This window comes from Aquarana catesbeiana, linkage group LG02 (genome assembly GCF_042186555.1).
Source record: "Aquarana catesbeiana isolate 2022-GZ linkage group LG02, ASM4218655v1, whole genome shotgun sequence".
In the NCBI taxonomy this organism is placed as follows: Eukaryota; Metazoa; Chordata; class Amphibia; order Anura; family Ranidae; genus Aquarana; species Aquarana catesbeiana.
In genome coordinates this window covers 755,913,169-755,927,893 of record NC_133325.1, presented here as the reverse complement: position 1 = coordinate 755,927,893, position 14,725 = coordinate 755,913,169, and the positions used below count along the sequence as shown (strand labels likewise).

General features: G+C 46.1%; 1 protein-coding gene across 3 annotated transcripts in view; it reads left to right on the top strand.

Moving 5' to 3' along the window:
- RUNX1 (RUNX family transcription factor 1) overlaps positions 1-14,725 on the top strand; it is a 349,984-nt gene that overhangs the window by 230,530 nt on the left and 104,729 nt on the right. The gene's annotated exons all lie outside the window — the stretch shown is intronic.

Sequence of the window (14,725 nt, the reverse complement as noted above, 5' to 3'; positions counted from 1 at the left end):
CGGTGACATTATTACATTGATCAGTGCTATAAAAATGCACTGATCAATGTCAAAATGACACTGGCAGGGAAGGGGTTAACACTAGGGGTCGATCAAGGGGTTAAGTGTGTTCCCTGGATGTGTTCTAACTGTAGGGGGGGATGGGCTCACTGGGACATGACAGAGATCACTGTTCCCGATCACTGGGAACAGAAGATCTCTGTTATGTCATCTGTCAGAACGGGGATCCGCTTGTTTACATAGTCAGTTCCATGTTGTGCCTTTGTACTACTTGTGCAAGGCTGACAGTTACATGACTCCCACAGGCAGAGGAATGATGGGACTTGTAGTTTTGCAACAGCTGGAGGGCCGCCAGTTTGAGACCCTTGGGTTAAAGTGATTGTAAACGATCACCTTGTCAAAAAAACCCATTCAGTATAAAATAGAAATGAAAGGCAAAACATTTATGTAGCTATAAAAAAAAATTATAAAAACCTTTTTTCCATTTTTTTTATAAGTGATCACATTCCCTCTGTACTGAGCTGCGTAAGAGCTGGGGAAGGAGAAGCAGCAGCACACTGAGCTTACCAGTGAATGGCTGTGCAGTGGGGGGGGGGGGATCAGGACAAGTCTGATCATTGGAGGTGAGCAGAGTGAGTTCCCAGCATAACCAGAGAACTGACCACGTGGTGTTCTCCTGTTCTCCTGCTTAGTGTGGTCAGTTTTTAATGGGAAAGCAGAAGGACTGACAAGAACACCTAGTATTTCAGATAAAGGAAGCAATACAAAGAGATCAGGAGAATTTCTCATACAAGTACATAGTACAGCAGTCACAGATCAGGAATATGAAGTGTTGGGGTAACAAACGCTTTAAAAATACTTACTTGGATATCATTTTTTTTTTTTTAAGTTCAGTTTCGTGTCACTTTAAATAAACTTTATTGTTCCCAAAATTTGAAAGCTTGATTGCTACAAATTCATTTTTAACCGCCCTGTCACTCCCAGCGCGCCGGTCGCCATGCCGAGGCGCCGTGATTGGCAGCTCTGAGAGGTTATTATTCCAGCTTGTCACAGCGCTGAGGTCGTGAGGCCAGGATGGATTTACCAGAACACACCCAGATCACCGGCACGCCCGTCCAGACGTAGACACGGGGTCACATGACTGTGATGTCACAGACGCCCGTTGTATGGCAAGCCTTTGATTGACAGCCGTCCTTTGTGACTTCCTCTCCTGCCTCCTTTTACATATTTATCCGTCAGTAGGAGACGGAGCAGTGTGCAGTGTCAGGGATGACAGACGGGGATCCAACACAACTTCTTGTGACCCGTGAAATGTGAAAAGACGTTGCGTGCTTGTGCAGAGCGCTCTTGCTTGAAAAGCCTTTTGTGGCCGTATTGTGCCGATTTCCTTTTTTTTTTTTTTCTTTTTGTATGTTTGTATCCACTTACTGAGCTTACAGATGGTTAAAGAGACCCTGTCACCAGATTATTTATTTCAACAGCAATCTTCCCATACGATTATATGTGCATAGAATGGGATTTACTAAAGGAAAATTGACTGTGCACTTTGCAAAGTGTAGTTGCTCCAGAGTAAATGAGGTGAAGCTTCCCTTTGCAAAGAACACCCAATCACGTGCAAGAAAAATAAAAAAAAAAAACAGCATTTTTGCTTGCACGTGATTGGATGATGGAAGTCAGCAGAACTTCTGCTCATTTACTAAGCTCTGGAGCAACTGCACTTTGCAAAGTGCACAGTATTTTTTCCTGTAGTAAATCAACCCCCAACGTCATAGGTGTGCACAGCCAGTTGCATTAGGGCAGTGATGGTGAACCTTGGCACCCCAAATGTTTTGGAACTACATTTCCTATGATACTCATGCACTCTGCAGTGTAGGTGAGCATCATGGGAAATGTAGTTCCAAAACATGTGTGTGATTTGTGGGCATCTACCGTCAAACATGGGCATATATGTGTGATGTGTGGGCATTTACCATCAAACATCGGCATATGTGTGATGTGTGGGCATCTACCATCACACATGGGCATATACTGTATGTGTGATGTGTGGGCATCTACCGTCAAACATGGGCATATGTGTGATGTGTGGGCATCTACCCTCAAACATGGGCATATGTGTGTGATGTGTGGGCATCTACCATCACACATGGGCATATATTTGTGATGTGTGGGCATCTACCGTCAAACATGGGCATATGTGTGATGTGTGGGCATCTACCGTCAAACATGGGCACAAATGTCACTGGCAGGGAAGGGGTTAACAGTAGGGGGCGATCAAGGGGTTAAGTGTTTCCTAGGGAGGTGTATCTAACTGTGGGGGGGGAGGGGACTGACTGGAGGAGGAGAGAAATCGCTGTTCCTGATCCATAGGAACAGCAGATCTGTCTCTCCTCCCCTGACAGAATGGAGATCTGTCTGTTTACAATGACAGCTCCCCATTCTGTCTCTCTCAGGAGCGATCGCGGGGGGGGGGACGTTGGACACGCGCATCGGCTCCGGCGTCACGCGCGCCCCCTAAAGTTCAATGATGGCGATTCGCCCAGGAGAGCCAATCTGCCGCAGTAAAGCTGCGGCGGCTGGTCTTAAAGTGGTTAAACATGCTTGGGACAAACATAAATCCATACTTAGGCAAATAAGATACAAAAAAAAAAAAGCGCATTTAGCGGCAGACTCAATGCGCCAACTGCGTGTTTTTCTGCCGCCACTTTTCTATAATTCTGATTTCTTGATTTAAAATAACCTGCCACCTTTCAGAAAGGAGCTCTTTAATCTGCAAGAGGCGTGCAGAACTCCCTCACGAAGATGGATGATAAAAAAAAATCCTTGGCCAACGGTCGGAAATGCGCCCCAACCCCCCCCCCCCCACCGCTCGCTTCTCTAGCGCTCTACATTTCCTGTCTTTCCTCACCGCACCGCCTTGTGAGAGAAAAAAGAGGAATTTCTGAGAGCAAAACAACAAAGATTACGCAATTACAAATATCTGTCTATTTTGTTTCCGCGCTGAACTGAAAACCGCCGCTTCCTGCGCATTTATTGACGGTTAGGACTCGGCGAGTCATTCAAGCAAATTGAAAAGTACTTTTGTGGTTCTCGTTAATGGCTCATGTCTGAGGGACATCCCGTCAGATCCTGGAGGAAAGAAATTCTCCAGAAAATGAAGAATGAATCGATGGCTGAGGTGGGAGCTGTCTGCCGCTTGCCTTCGTTATGTTCTGGCTTGTAATCGCCATCCTTCATCCTTAAAGGATACGTCCACCTTGTAGACCACGCTTCATGGCTACACTCATATTTAGGGTGTCACATGGTTGGATACACCATCTCCAAAATCCAAATCCCCTTCTCTTTCACCCGATTTGCGGAATGCGTCTTCATGCAGGATTTTGGGATCTTTTGAATTAAGCGCAGTTGTGTGGGCGGAGCCGGGTCCCATTGGCCACCATTATGCAGAGCAGACCGGGAATCCCTCTCCCTGCTCTGTCTTTCAGACCGCACTTCCACAGGATTTTAACATTTTGACAATGACATTTGAAATTCTTGTAATTGGGGATTCTAATGGGGACCCTGATGTAAGGGGGGGGGGACTCCGAAATGAGGGGGGGGAGCTCTGATGGGGAACCTATTATAAGGGGAACTTAGATGGCGAACCTGATGTAAGGGGGGGGGGGCTTGTTTTCTATACCATGATCTCTTATAATTCAGAAGATACAAATGCCACCTGTATGGGTGTATTTATTAAACAGTGAATCTGACATTCTACTGCAGGTGAATCATCCTACTGCATGTGTTTTAAATGTCAGCGATTAATTCACTTCCAGTGAATGTTTGGTGAAAGTCTCATAAGGCTGGGCCGGCAGGAATATTCAGCAGTAAGCTATGTCTACTCATTCAACCATGAAAGCCAGCTTCTGATTGGCTGCTGTGGATTACTGAACTCTGCAGATGTGAAATTGGCCCCTCGCCATGGAAAGTGTAAAGATATGAAAATTGGGGAAATAGCACCCAAGGAGGGACCTGTGATCTGTAAAATCAGTTTTCTTGGTTCCCTCTCACACTTCCTCTTTAATGATAACTAAAAACGATGCAGAAACATTGCAAGGTCCTAAGGTACTCAATAAAAGGCACATACAGTAGATGCTGCTATAGTCCCCTCTGTGACCACAAACCATCAGTGCAACAGCACCACCCAGTGGACAGTCTGATAACAGCCTACCAGAGACCACCAATGAAACAGCCCCTCCTAGTGGACAGTCTGATAGAAGCCTATAATAGACTATCAGTGAAGCAGCCCCACCCAGTGGACAGTCTGATTACAGCCTACCATAGACCACCATAGAAACAGCAACACCTAGTGGACAGTCTGATTACAGCATTCTAAAGACCACCAATGAAACAGCACCTCCAGTGGACAGTCTGATAACAGCCTAAAAAAACCACCAATTAAAGCGTAACTCCACTTTTGTTGAGAGAAAAAAAAAAACATTCCCCCCTGGATGATCTATGTACATTGCAAGGATTATAACAGCCTTTGTTGCAGATTCCTACCTTTTGTTATTCTGAAGAAATCCCTGTGTGTTTGTCTGTGTCTCTTTGCGGAGTGAGTCTAATCGGAGTGGTTTCATAATTATCAGTTAGCTGGGGCAGCTGCAGGGCACTAATGAGGAAAGCTGCTGGGTCTGCAGTCTGCATCCCTTTAGACGTGATTTCCTATTGGAAATATCTCACCAAAAATGACATTTTTGTTGCAGGGGATGCCTGAAATCTGACTTGTATCTTAGGCAGACTTCTGGGAAAATTGATGAGCCAATCACACAAGCAGGAAATGATGTTTCTGGGGAGTGGTCAACACACATTCTGTGTACGGAACACCTCCAGGTAGCCATATTGCTTTGCATTTATAGAAAATTACGGTGGCTGCAGATTGAAAAGTAAAGGTAATTTTTAATAACATTCAATATGACTTGTATCGCAATTGTACACGCTATATTATTTTTTCTATACTTGCTGTTTTTTCCCCCACGAAAGTGGAGTTACCCTTTAAGTGAGACCACCCAATGGACAGCCTACCAAAGACCACCAATGAAACAGTGCCACCCAGTGGACAGTCTGATAACAGCCTAAAAGAGACCACAGATTAAGAAGCACCACCCACTGAACAGTCTGATTACAGCCTACTAAAGACCACCAATGAAACAGCGCCACCCACTGAACAATCTGATAACAGCCTATAAGAGACCAACAATGAAACAGCACCACCCGCTGGACAGTCTGATAACAGCCTACTGAAACATGGGGCCAATACCAGTTCTGGCACAGGGCCACACAGACTGCAATTAAAACCGTTGACATGATCCATTGCAAGTAATTACTGTGACGCCAACTAGCACCAGAAATGCTATATGAAGTAATAAGCCTTATGCACTTTTTATCGTCTTAATTGCCCCAAGGGAAAATATTTATCCTGAGTTGTTTGAGTTCTATTATTTATGACGGCCCTCGTGTGTTTTCTGTGCCTGCATCGCCCATCACAGCCAGGCGGTGTTTGCAATCTCCCAATGGATCACAAGCTGCCTTTTAAAAAAAAATAAAAATAGGCAGGCATGGTCCACCATATGGAAACCTGCCCTTGAAAAGTACCATGCAGCCATCAATGGCGGGCCTGTAAGACATGAAGCGGTTGCAAGGAGGCCGCAGGAGATCAGCAGCACCAGGATGCAACAAATGATAAAAATCAAGTATTTTATATTAAAACAGGTGAATTATTTCTGATTCACGGTGCTTTAGAAAGCGAAATGTCATCCAGTTAAGGTTTAAGCCCTGTCCATAATTTGTATGCATGTAGATGTGGAGCCGAGATTAACTGTACTTGCTGTCATTACAAATTAATTATGTGTTTGTTGTATGAAGACGGCAGACAGTTCACCGGCTCGGAGGCAGCCGCACAGACATAAACTTAATCTTGGAAGATCAAAACACCGGGGGGGGGTTGTCTCTTAACACCGACACCCGATCTGTCTGCGGAAGGCGCTGAAGAACTGCAAGTTGCAGCATGTCCCGAATCCCGGTGATTGTGGAAATTGGGATCCGAGAAGCCCTAGGAGCCGGGTCTGAGAAGCCCTAGGAGCCAGGTCCGAGAAGCCCTAGGAGCCGGGTCAGAGAAGCCCTAGGAGCCGGGTCCGAGAAGCCCTAGGTGCCGGGTCTGAGAATCCCTAGGAGCCAGGTCCGAGAAGCCCTAGGAGCCGGGTCCGAGAAGCCCTAGGAGCCGGGTCCGAGAAGCCCTAGGAGCCGGGTCTGAGAATCCCTAGGAGCCGGTACCGAGAAGCCCTAGGAGCCGGGTCCGAGAAGCCCTAGGAGCCGGGTCCGAGAAGCCCTAGGAGCCGGGTCAGAGAATCCCTAGGAACCGGTACCGAGAAGCCCTAGGAGCCGGGTCCGAGAAGCCCTAGGAGCCGGGTCCGAGAAGCCCTAGGAGCTGGGTCCGAGAAGCCCTAGGAGCCAGATCCGAGAAGCCCTAGGAGCCGGGTCCGAAAAGCCCTAGGAGCCGGGTCCGAGAAGCTCTAGGAGCTGGGTCCGAGAAGCCCTGGGAGCCAGGTCCGAAAAGCCCTAGGAGCCGGGTCCAAGAAGCTCTGGAGCCGGGTCCAAGAAGCCCTAGGAGCCGGGTCCAAGAAGCCCTAGGAGCCGGGTCCGAGAAGCCCTAGGAGCCGGGTCCGAGAAGCCCTAGGAGCCGGGTCAGAGAAGCTCTAGGAGCCGGGTCAGAGAAGCCCTAGGAGCCGGGTCAGAGAAGCCCTAGGAGCCGGGTCAGAGAAGCCCTAGGAGCCGGGTCCGAGAAGCTCTAGGAGCCGGGTCCGAGAAGCCCTAGGAGCCGGGTCCAAGAAGCTCTGGAGCCGGGTCCAAGAAGCCCTAGGAGCCGGGTCCAAGAAGCCCTAGGAGCCGGGTCCGAGAAGCCCTAGGAGCCGGGTCCGAGAAGCCCTAGGAGCCGGGTCAGAGAAGCTCTAGGAGCCGGGTCAGAGAAGCCCTAGGAGCCGGGTCAGAGAAGCCCTAGGAGCCGGGTCAGAGAAGCCCTAGGAGCCGGGTCCGAGAAGCTCTAGGAGCCGGGTCCGAGAAGCCCTAGGAGCCGGGTCCGAGAAGCCCTAGGAGCCGGGTCCTCGCCATGTGCAGAATGATACAAAGAAAGAATTTACGGGCTGCAATTCATGTTGATGTGTCTTCTCCTGCTGGCACTTGTAGTTCCATCACCGGTACATGTAAACCATAACCGCATGGTACCGCACCGTGTATAATAAACTATTGGCATTTTAAAAATATGAAATACTTATTTTTCATAATTTTTTTGCTGCTGATTCTCCGCATCCACCTGCGGTCTATATACACTCCAACTAGAGCTGCACGATTGTGGCCAAAATGAGAATCACAATTTTTTTGCTTAGAATAAAAGGATCACGATTCTCGCAATGTAAAATCTTTCACATTACACAAAAAAAATTGGGCTAACTTTACTGGTTAGTTTTTTTTTTTTTAATTCATTAAAGTAATTTTTTCCAAAAAAAATTGTATTTGAAAGACCGCTGTGCAAATACAGTGTGACATAAAATATGGCAACAACCACCATTTTATTCTCTAGGGTCTCTACTAAAAATATATATATAATGTTTGGGGGTTCTAAGTAATTTTCTAGCAAAAAAAAAATATTTTAACTTGAAACCAACAAATGTCAGAAAAAGGTTTAGTGTTTAAGTGGTAAAACTTTCCTCATTTACACACTGAAGTCTATTCCTTTGACAAATTGTTACAATGTTTATACTAAAGTTCCAAAGAATGTTGTGATTCTTGGCAGACTGCCCGGTTCCTTTTGATGGCTGTGGCTTCAGAAGAGCAGAGAGAATTCTTTGCATAGAAAGAATCGTGAAACACTGTTGTCAAGATCGCAACGGGAAAAAAATCACAATAGCGATTCTTAATGATTAATCGTGCAGATGTAACTCCAACAATGGCTGCATGGATCATCTCAGGGGGGTTTCCTGACCTGGCCTCATTCACACGGGCGGTAAAAATGGGCACCCCCTGACCGCCCACTGAAAGCTGAACTTGGCACTTGGAGGGGGATCATACACATGGCCTCAACTAATGTCTAAGCGCTAACATTTGTGCGAAACGCGTCGACCTCCTTGTTCCTTGCCCCATCTGCTGGTAAATCCTCTTTATGTGACAGATGGTTAGCAGATGGAGCAAGGAACAAAGAGGTCGACGCGTTTCGCACAAATGTTAGCACTTAGACATTAGTTGAGGCCTTGTCATTGGAGCTGTGCCATGTGTATGATCCCCTCCTAGCTCATTGTGCCTTTGTCTTGCAGCTTTTTTTTTTTTTTTATGGGTTTATATCCACTTTCAATACTTACCTTAGATCAAAGCAGTTGTGGCGCTCCCCACACACCGCTGTGACCGGCGACATGTCTCCCAGAGTTATTTCCAGGTTCGCGGGCTCCGGCGCAGTGATTGGCCCGGAGCCGCGATGATGTCACTCCCACGTATGCGTGCGGGAGCCGCCGGTCGCGGCACAAGCCCTTTAGAAACAGCACAATCAACCCGTTTCTTCAGTGCGCATGCGCCGATGACGTCGGCACAAGTGTATATGGTAAATATTTCCAGTACCTACAGGTAAGCCCTTATTATAGGCTTACTTACAGGTACAAATGGTGTAACAGGGTTTACAACCACTTTAATAAGGTGGTGTGCAATTCAGAGATTTCCCTTGCAGTACTTTTTTTCTTCCATTAGATGTCCTCAGTGATGAATGGCATCATTCAAACCACTCTGAACCCCAGCCTGTGACTGGACAGTGAAAGGAGAAGCAGCGCAGTGATGGGCTATAGGGGTTGTAAACCCTCATGTTTTTTCACCTTAATGCATCCTTTGCATTTGGGTGAAAAAACTTCTGTCACTGACCGCCCCCCCCCCCCCCCCTCCGTTTTACTCACCTGAGTCCTGTAATTCCCACGCCGGAGATGCGCTCTTCCCCGCTGCCTGTTGTCTCGGCTCTTGATTTGATAGATTGGTAGCACCGCAGCCATCGGCTCCCACTGCTGTCAATCAAACCCAAATTTCTGTCATTCTGCCACTGACCGCCCCCCCTCCCGTTTTACTCACCTGAGTTCTGTAATTCCCACGCCGGAGACGCACTCTTCCCCTCTGCCCGTTGTCCTGGCTCTTGATTGGATAGATTGATAGCACCGCAGGTATTGGCTCCCGCTGCTGTCAATCAAATCTAATGATGCTGGCGGCGTGGGGTGGGTTCGATTCCGGCATTCGGCGTCTATAGAAGCAAATGCTGGACTCGGGAGCGTGCCTGCAAGGTGACCCCCCCGGGAGAGTGCTTCTTCTAATGGGTTATACGATGTGGGGAGGAGCTACCAGCGCCGCCGGGGGACTCCGGAAGTCGAGGATCGGGGGCCACACTGTGCAAAACGAACTGCACAGTGGAGGTAAGTATAACATGTTTGTTATTTAAGGGAAAAAAAACACAAAGCCTTACAATCACTTTAATCTCTCCAACACACGGCTCTCTCCTATCAGCATACTTCTTGTCGGCGTGTAAACTGATTGGCTCCTTGTGCTGCTTCTTCCTCTCACATTCCAGCCCCGCTGTACAGGGATGATACCAGGTCGGGTTCTTACACTGCTTGTATTTAGAAAATAGATGTAAATATTTATCGATGAACACAAAGTTACATTCATTTGTGTCTTATATATATCTATTCCCGGAGTTCAGCCATAAGAAATCTGTATGACCAGAAGAATGGAAACCATTATAACGTCTTATATCTGTCATGGCATGCTGAGTCTCTTTGAATCTCATTGATTCTCATGGAATCTCTGAATCTCATTGGATCTTATTAAATCTTATTGAACCTTATTGTTCACCAATTATTCACCGAGCCGGAAATATCTAGAAATGGTTTGTATATGCTGATTGGCCTTTAGTACATCTGTCCCCCGGGTCAGGAGGACCATTAGCGTCTGTCACTTGGCGTCCGTCCAGCCTGTACACGTGTCGTCACCATACGTGCCTTCAGCTGCTCGGGGGTCCTGTGTGCATTTTCCACCGTAATTCCCCAAATCCGGCTCCCAAATGTTCTCCACGTTTCTTAAAGTGCATCTGTTAATTTGGAGGAAATGATCCGCCGTGGTCGGGGGTTGGGGGGGGGGGGGTGTAGCACGCTCCTGTGTCTTCTGGTTTATGGCTTTAAACTTATGTTATAGAACTGCGATGTTTATTTGGCAGCTGTAATGGTGGCCGTAACGTGATCCAATAAGTGATCGATTTCTTTTCCAATTGTTCTCTCGTTAGGTATAATTGGTCTATAGTACACAACCCATTCGATTTGATATTACACACACAGAGAAGTCGATTTTGATCATTGGTTAATTATACAATCGTACGATATCGATCGCATTTCTGTTTTTCACCGTGCGATCTCACAATCTGATCGATTAAAATTTCAACCGTATTCAAGAATAAAGGTTTCCAAGTGCTGCTGATTCCAAATGATCAATAATATTCCGCCCTGGATAATCAACTCAGTTTGATCAAATCGTTCGGAAAGGGAAGATATTCAGCTCATTCCCCACAGTTACAACCTTTTGTACCACCTGCCCCACCCTATTAGATTGTAAGCTCTTCTGAGCAGGGCCCTCTTAATCCTCTTGTATTTTATTGTATTATAACTGTATTGTCTCCCTTTTATATTGTAAAGCGCTACGTAAAGTGTTGGCGCTATATAAATCCTGTATAATAATAATAATAATAATTCGATTGGTTTCCAATTTGATCGTTTTGATCATATTGTGTCAATCAAATAATTATAATGGAAGTGTGTATGGCCATCGTTAAAGGTTGCTTGTGGCAGGTTTAGGCGTCGGGTGTTCTGTGGAACAGAGACAACACTACGGACAATGAACTAGCAGAAGAAAAAAGTGAATCTTTCCCTCAACCTGGCCATACACTATACAATCGGTTTGTACTACCTCTGCACCGTCTCCTTTAGATGTACCAGAGTACAGACCTAAACATTCCAATCCATTTGTATCCAGTCAGGCCCCTGCACTACATAGTTATTGGTAGATCTAAAGCAGGGGTCTCAAACTGGCGGCCCTCCGGCTGTTGCGAAACTACAAGTCCCATCATGCCTCTGCCTGTGGGAGTCATGCTTGTAACTGTCAGCCTTGCAATGCCTCATGGGACTTGTAGTTTCGCAACAGCTGGAGGGACGCTAGTTTGAGACCCGTGAGCTAAAGGATATTGTACAATTAGATTGTATCATGTGTGGTGAGGTTTAGATCTACTACCAGCTATGTAGTGCAGGGGCCTGCCTGATTGAATACACATTTATTGGATCGATTAGATTAGGTCTTCATATTAAATATTGGCTGTATTGTCTCCTGAACAAGGATTAGGAAGTTAGCTGAGCTGCCAGACCAATGAGCTGCAGGCGCTGCTGCGTGAAAAAAAAAGGGGCGAGGATACTTGTGATGTCATCAACAATATATGGCCCCGCCCATTTGTTATATGCAGTCCACCCACAGCTCACTAGGCTGCAAGGGATGCCATCGTGTACCCAGCTCATCCCTACTCCTGATTACTAGGACATCTAGTGGAAGAAAAAAGGTACTGCAGTGGAAACCTCTGGATTGAATGTAATTATTGCAGCCGCCGTTCAACCGCCTCTAGAAAGTGATCCACTGCAGATCCTTTCTGACAGTGAAGTTGTCTGAAAGGGACCTTTAAAAAAAAAAAACCAGTATGCCAAAAAAAAAAAAAAAAGGACTGTCTCTATCTTTCTTACCACCCAGGGAGTTGAATTAAAGCCACATCATCCATCCGGAACGGAATTGTCACTTTTGGGCGGAGTGGCTCTTTAATTTTGGCTGAGATCTCTCGTTGGTTCCTGTAAGTGACTTGTCTGGTTTATTAATCTGGCGATTGTATTGCCCTCCCCCCCCCCCACACTCTCCTGGCTGCCAATGACTAAGGCATTCTCTTATTTACAGCACAATGCCTGGCTGTTTTCCTAAGGTGTACGCTGTTTACTTATCCCTGCATGGATTGCAATGTTCTGTTACTCTGTTTACTCAAACGCTGAGTTATGTCTAGTGTGTCTGGTTTGTCAGGGAATTCAATGAGAAAATTTTTTTTTTTTCTTTTTTAAGATGCGTATAACTTTTGGAAAGTAGCTGAGAATTCTGTTCTAGGTAGATGGGTGTGAATGAACCCTCCCGCCATTATTCTACTGTAAAGTCTCTGTAAATATATCCTTAAAGCCGAAATCCAACCAAAACTAACAAGATAAAAAGAAAAAAAGCTCATTAAAGATAAAATAACAAAAACCGCTTTCGCTGCAATAATTACTTTCAAGAAAGGTTTGTCCCGCAGTACTTTTTTTCTTCCACTAGATGTCAGTCTGATGGCCAGAAATATCCGTCCCTGGTCATCCTGGTCCTGCCCCCCAGCCTGTGACTGCACAGTAAAAAGAGAAGCAGCATGTGGAGGAGCTCTCCTCTCCGTCACTCTGCTCTCTCCTCCTATCAGCAAATCTATGTTTTAAATGCAAGCAGTGTAAGAACTTGAAAGTGGATCTGTCGCCATATGGTGGAACAGGTAGACATTTCCCTTATTCTTGGTATGCTGTTTATATTCAATCTATTCCAGGTTGCTGTATTTTCATGTGTGTGTTAGCAAATATTGTACTCCTATCCATTGCTTATATATTGCTGGGTATATATGTCACCTATATGGATACATTGTATTATATTTGGATACTATTTATTGCTTTCTTTTTCATCATATAGTTTGTGGGTGCGCTTCTTTTATTATATTTCTTATACATACAGATTTGGGGAGATGGGGTGGGTCTTTGATTTATTTAATAGCACCCCTAAATTGCTTGCTACAAGAACGTGTGCAGGATAAAATCTCTGTTATCAGTAAAAACCCAATAGGGGCTCTAACTTCTTCCCACCATATCCCAAAAACAAAATATTTTGGCAGAACACTTTAAAGATGAGCTCTGGAACAAAAAAAAGTACTCTTGCAGTGGAGTGTCTCTGCACAGCAAGGGTTAAATGCTTTTTATTTTTAGAGGGTAGAAGAAGAAGTTGTATTACTTCCGGTTTCAGTAGGTTGCAGCGCTCTGTAGCACATCTGCTCCATACCGTGCCCATCTGTGGTCTTCTATCCCATGCATGTCTGTGATCCGCAATACAGAGCACGTCTGTACTCCTCTATCCTATACTCATCTGTGGTCTTCTATCCCATGCATGCCTGTGGTCCTCTATCCTGTGCATATCTGGGATCCTCTATATCGTGCATGTCTGTTGTCCTCTATACGTTGCCATCTGCAGTCCTCAATCCAAAGCTCTTCTGTGGTCTTCTATCCCATGCTCATCTGTGATCCTCTATCCCATGCATGTCTGTGGTCCTCTATCTTATGCTCATCTGTAGTCCTCTGGATCTTGCCATCTGCGGTCCTCTATCCCATTCTTATCTACGGTCCTCCATCCTATGCTCATCTCTGCTACTCTATCCCATGCTCATCTCTGCTCCTCTATCCCATGCTCATCTGTGGTCTTCTATACCATGCTCATTTGTGGTTCTCTGTCCCATGCTCATCTGTGGTGTGGTCCTCTTTCCCAAGCATGTCTGTGGTCCTCTATCTAGCGCTTGTCTGTGGTCCTTTATCCTATACTCATCTATTGTTCTCTATCCCATGCTCATCTTTGGTCTTCTATCCCCATGCTCATCTGTGGTCTTCTATCCCATGCTCATCTGTGATCCTCTATCCCATGCATGTCTGTGGTCCTCTATCTTATGCTCATCTGTGGTCCTCTAGCCCATGCCATCTGCGGTCCTCTATCCCATTCTTATGTACGGTCCTCCATCCTATGCTCATCTCTGCTACTCTATCCCATGCTCATCTCTGCTCCTCTATTCCATGCTCATCTGGGGTCTTCTATACCATGCTCATGTGTGGTTCTCTGTCCCATGTTCATTTGTGGTCCTCTTTCCCATGCATGTCTGTGGTCCTCTATCTAGCGCTTGTCTGTGGTCCTTTATCCTATACTCATCTATTGTTCTCTATCCCATGCTCATCTGTGGTCTTCTATCCCATGCTCATCTGTGATCCTCTATCCCATGCATGTCTGTGGTCCTCTATCTTATGCTCATCTGTGGTCCTCTAGCCCTTGCCATCTGCAGTCCTCTATCCCATTCTTATCTACGGTCCTCCATCCTATCCTCATCTCTGCTCCTCTATCCCATGCTCATCTGTGGTCCTCTATCCCATGCTCATCTGTGGTCTTCTATACCATGCTCATTTGTGGTTCTCTGTCCCATGCATGTCTGTGGTCCCCTATCTAGCGCTTGTCTGTGGTCCTTTATCTATACTCATCTATTGTTCTCTATGCCATGCTCATCTGTGGTCTTCTATCTCATGCTCATCTGTGGTCTTCTATCCCATGCTCATCTGTGGTCTTCTATCCCATGCTCATCTGTGGTCTTCTATCCCATGCTCATCTGTGGTCTTCTATCCCATGCTCATCTGTGGTCCTCTATCCCATTCATGTCTATGGTCCTCTATCTTATGCTCATCAGTGGTTCTCTATCCCATGCATCATCTATGGTCATCTATCCTATGCTCATCTCTGCTCCTCTATCCCATGCTCATCTCTGCTCCTCTATCCC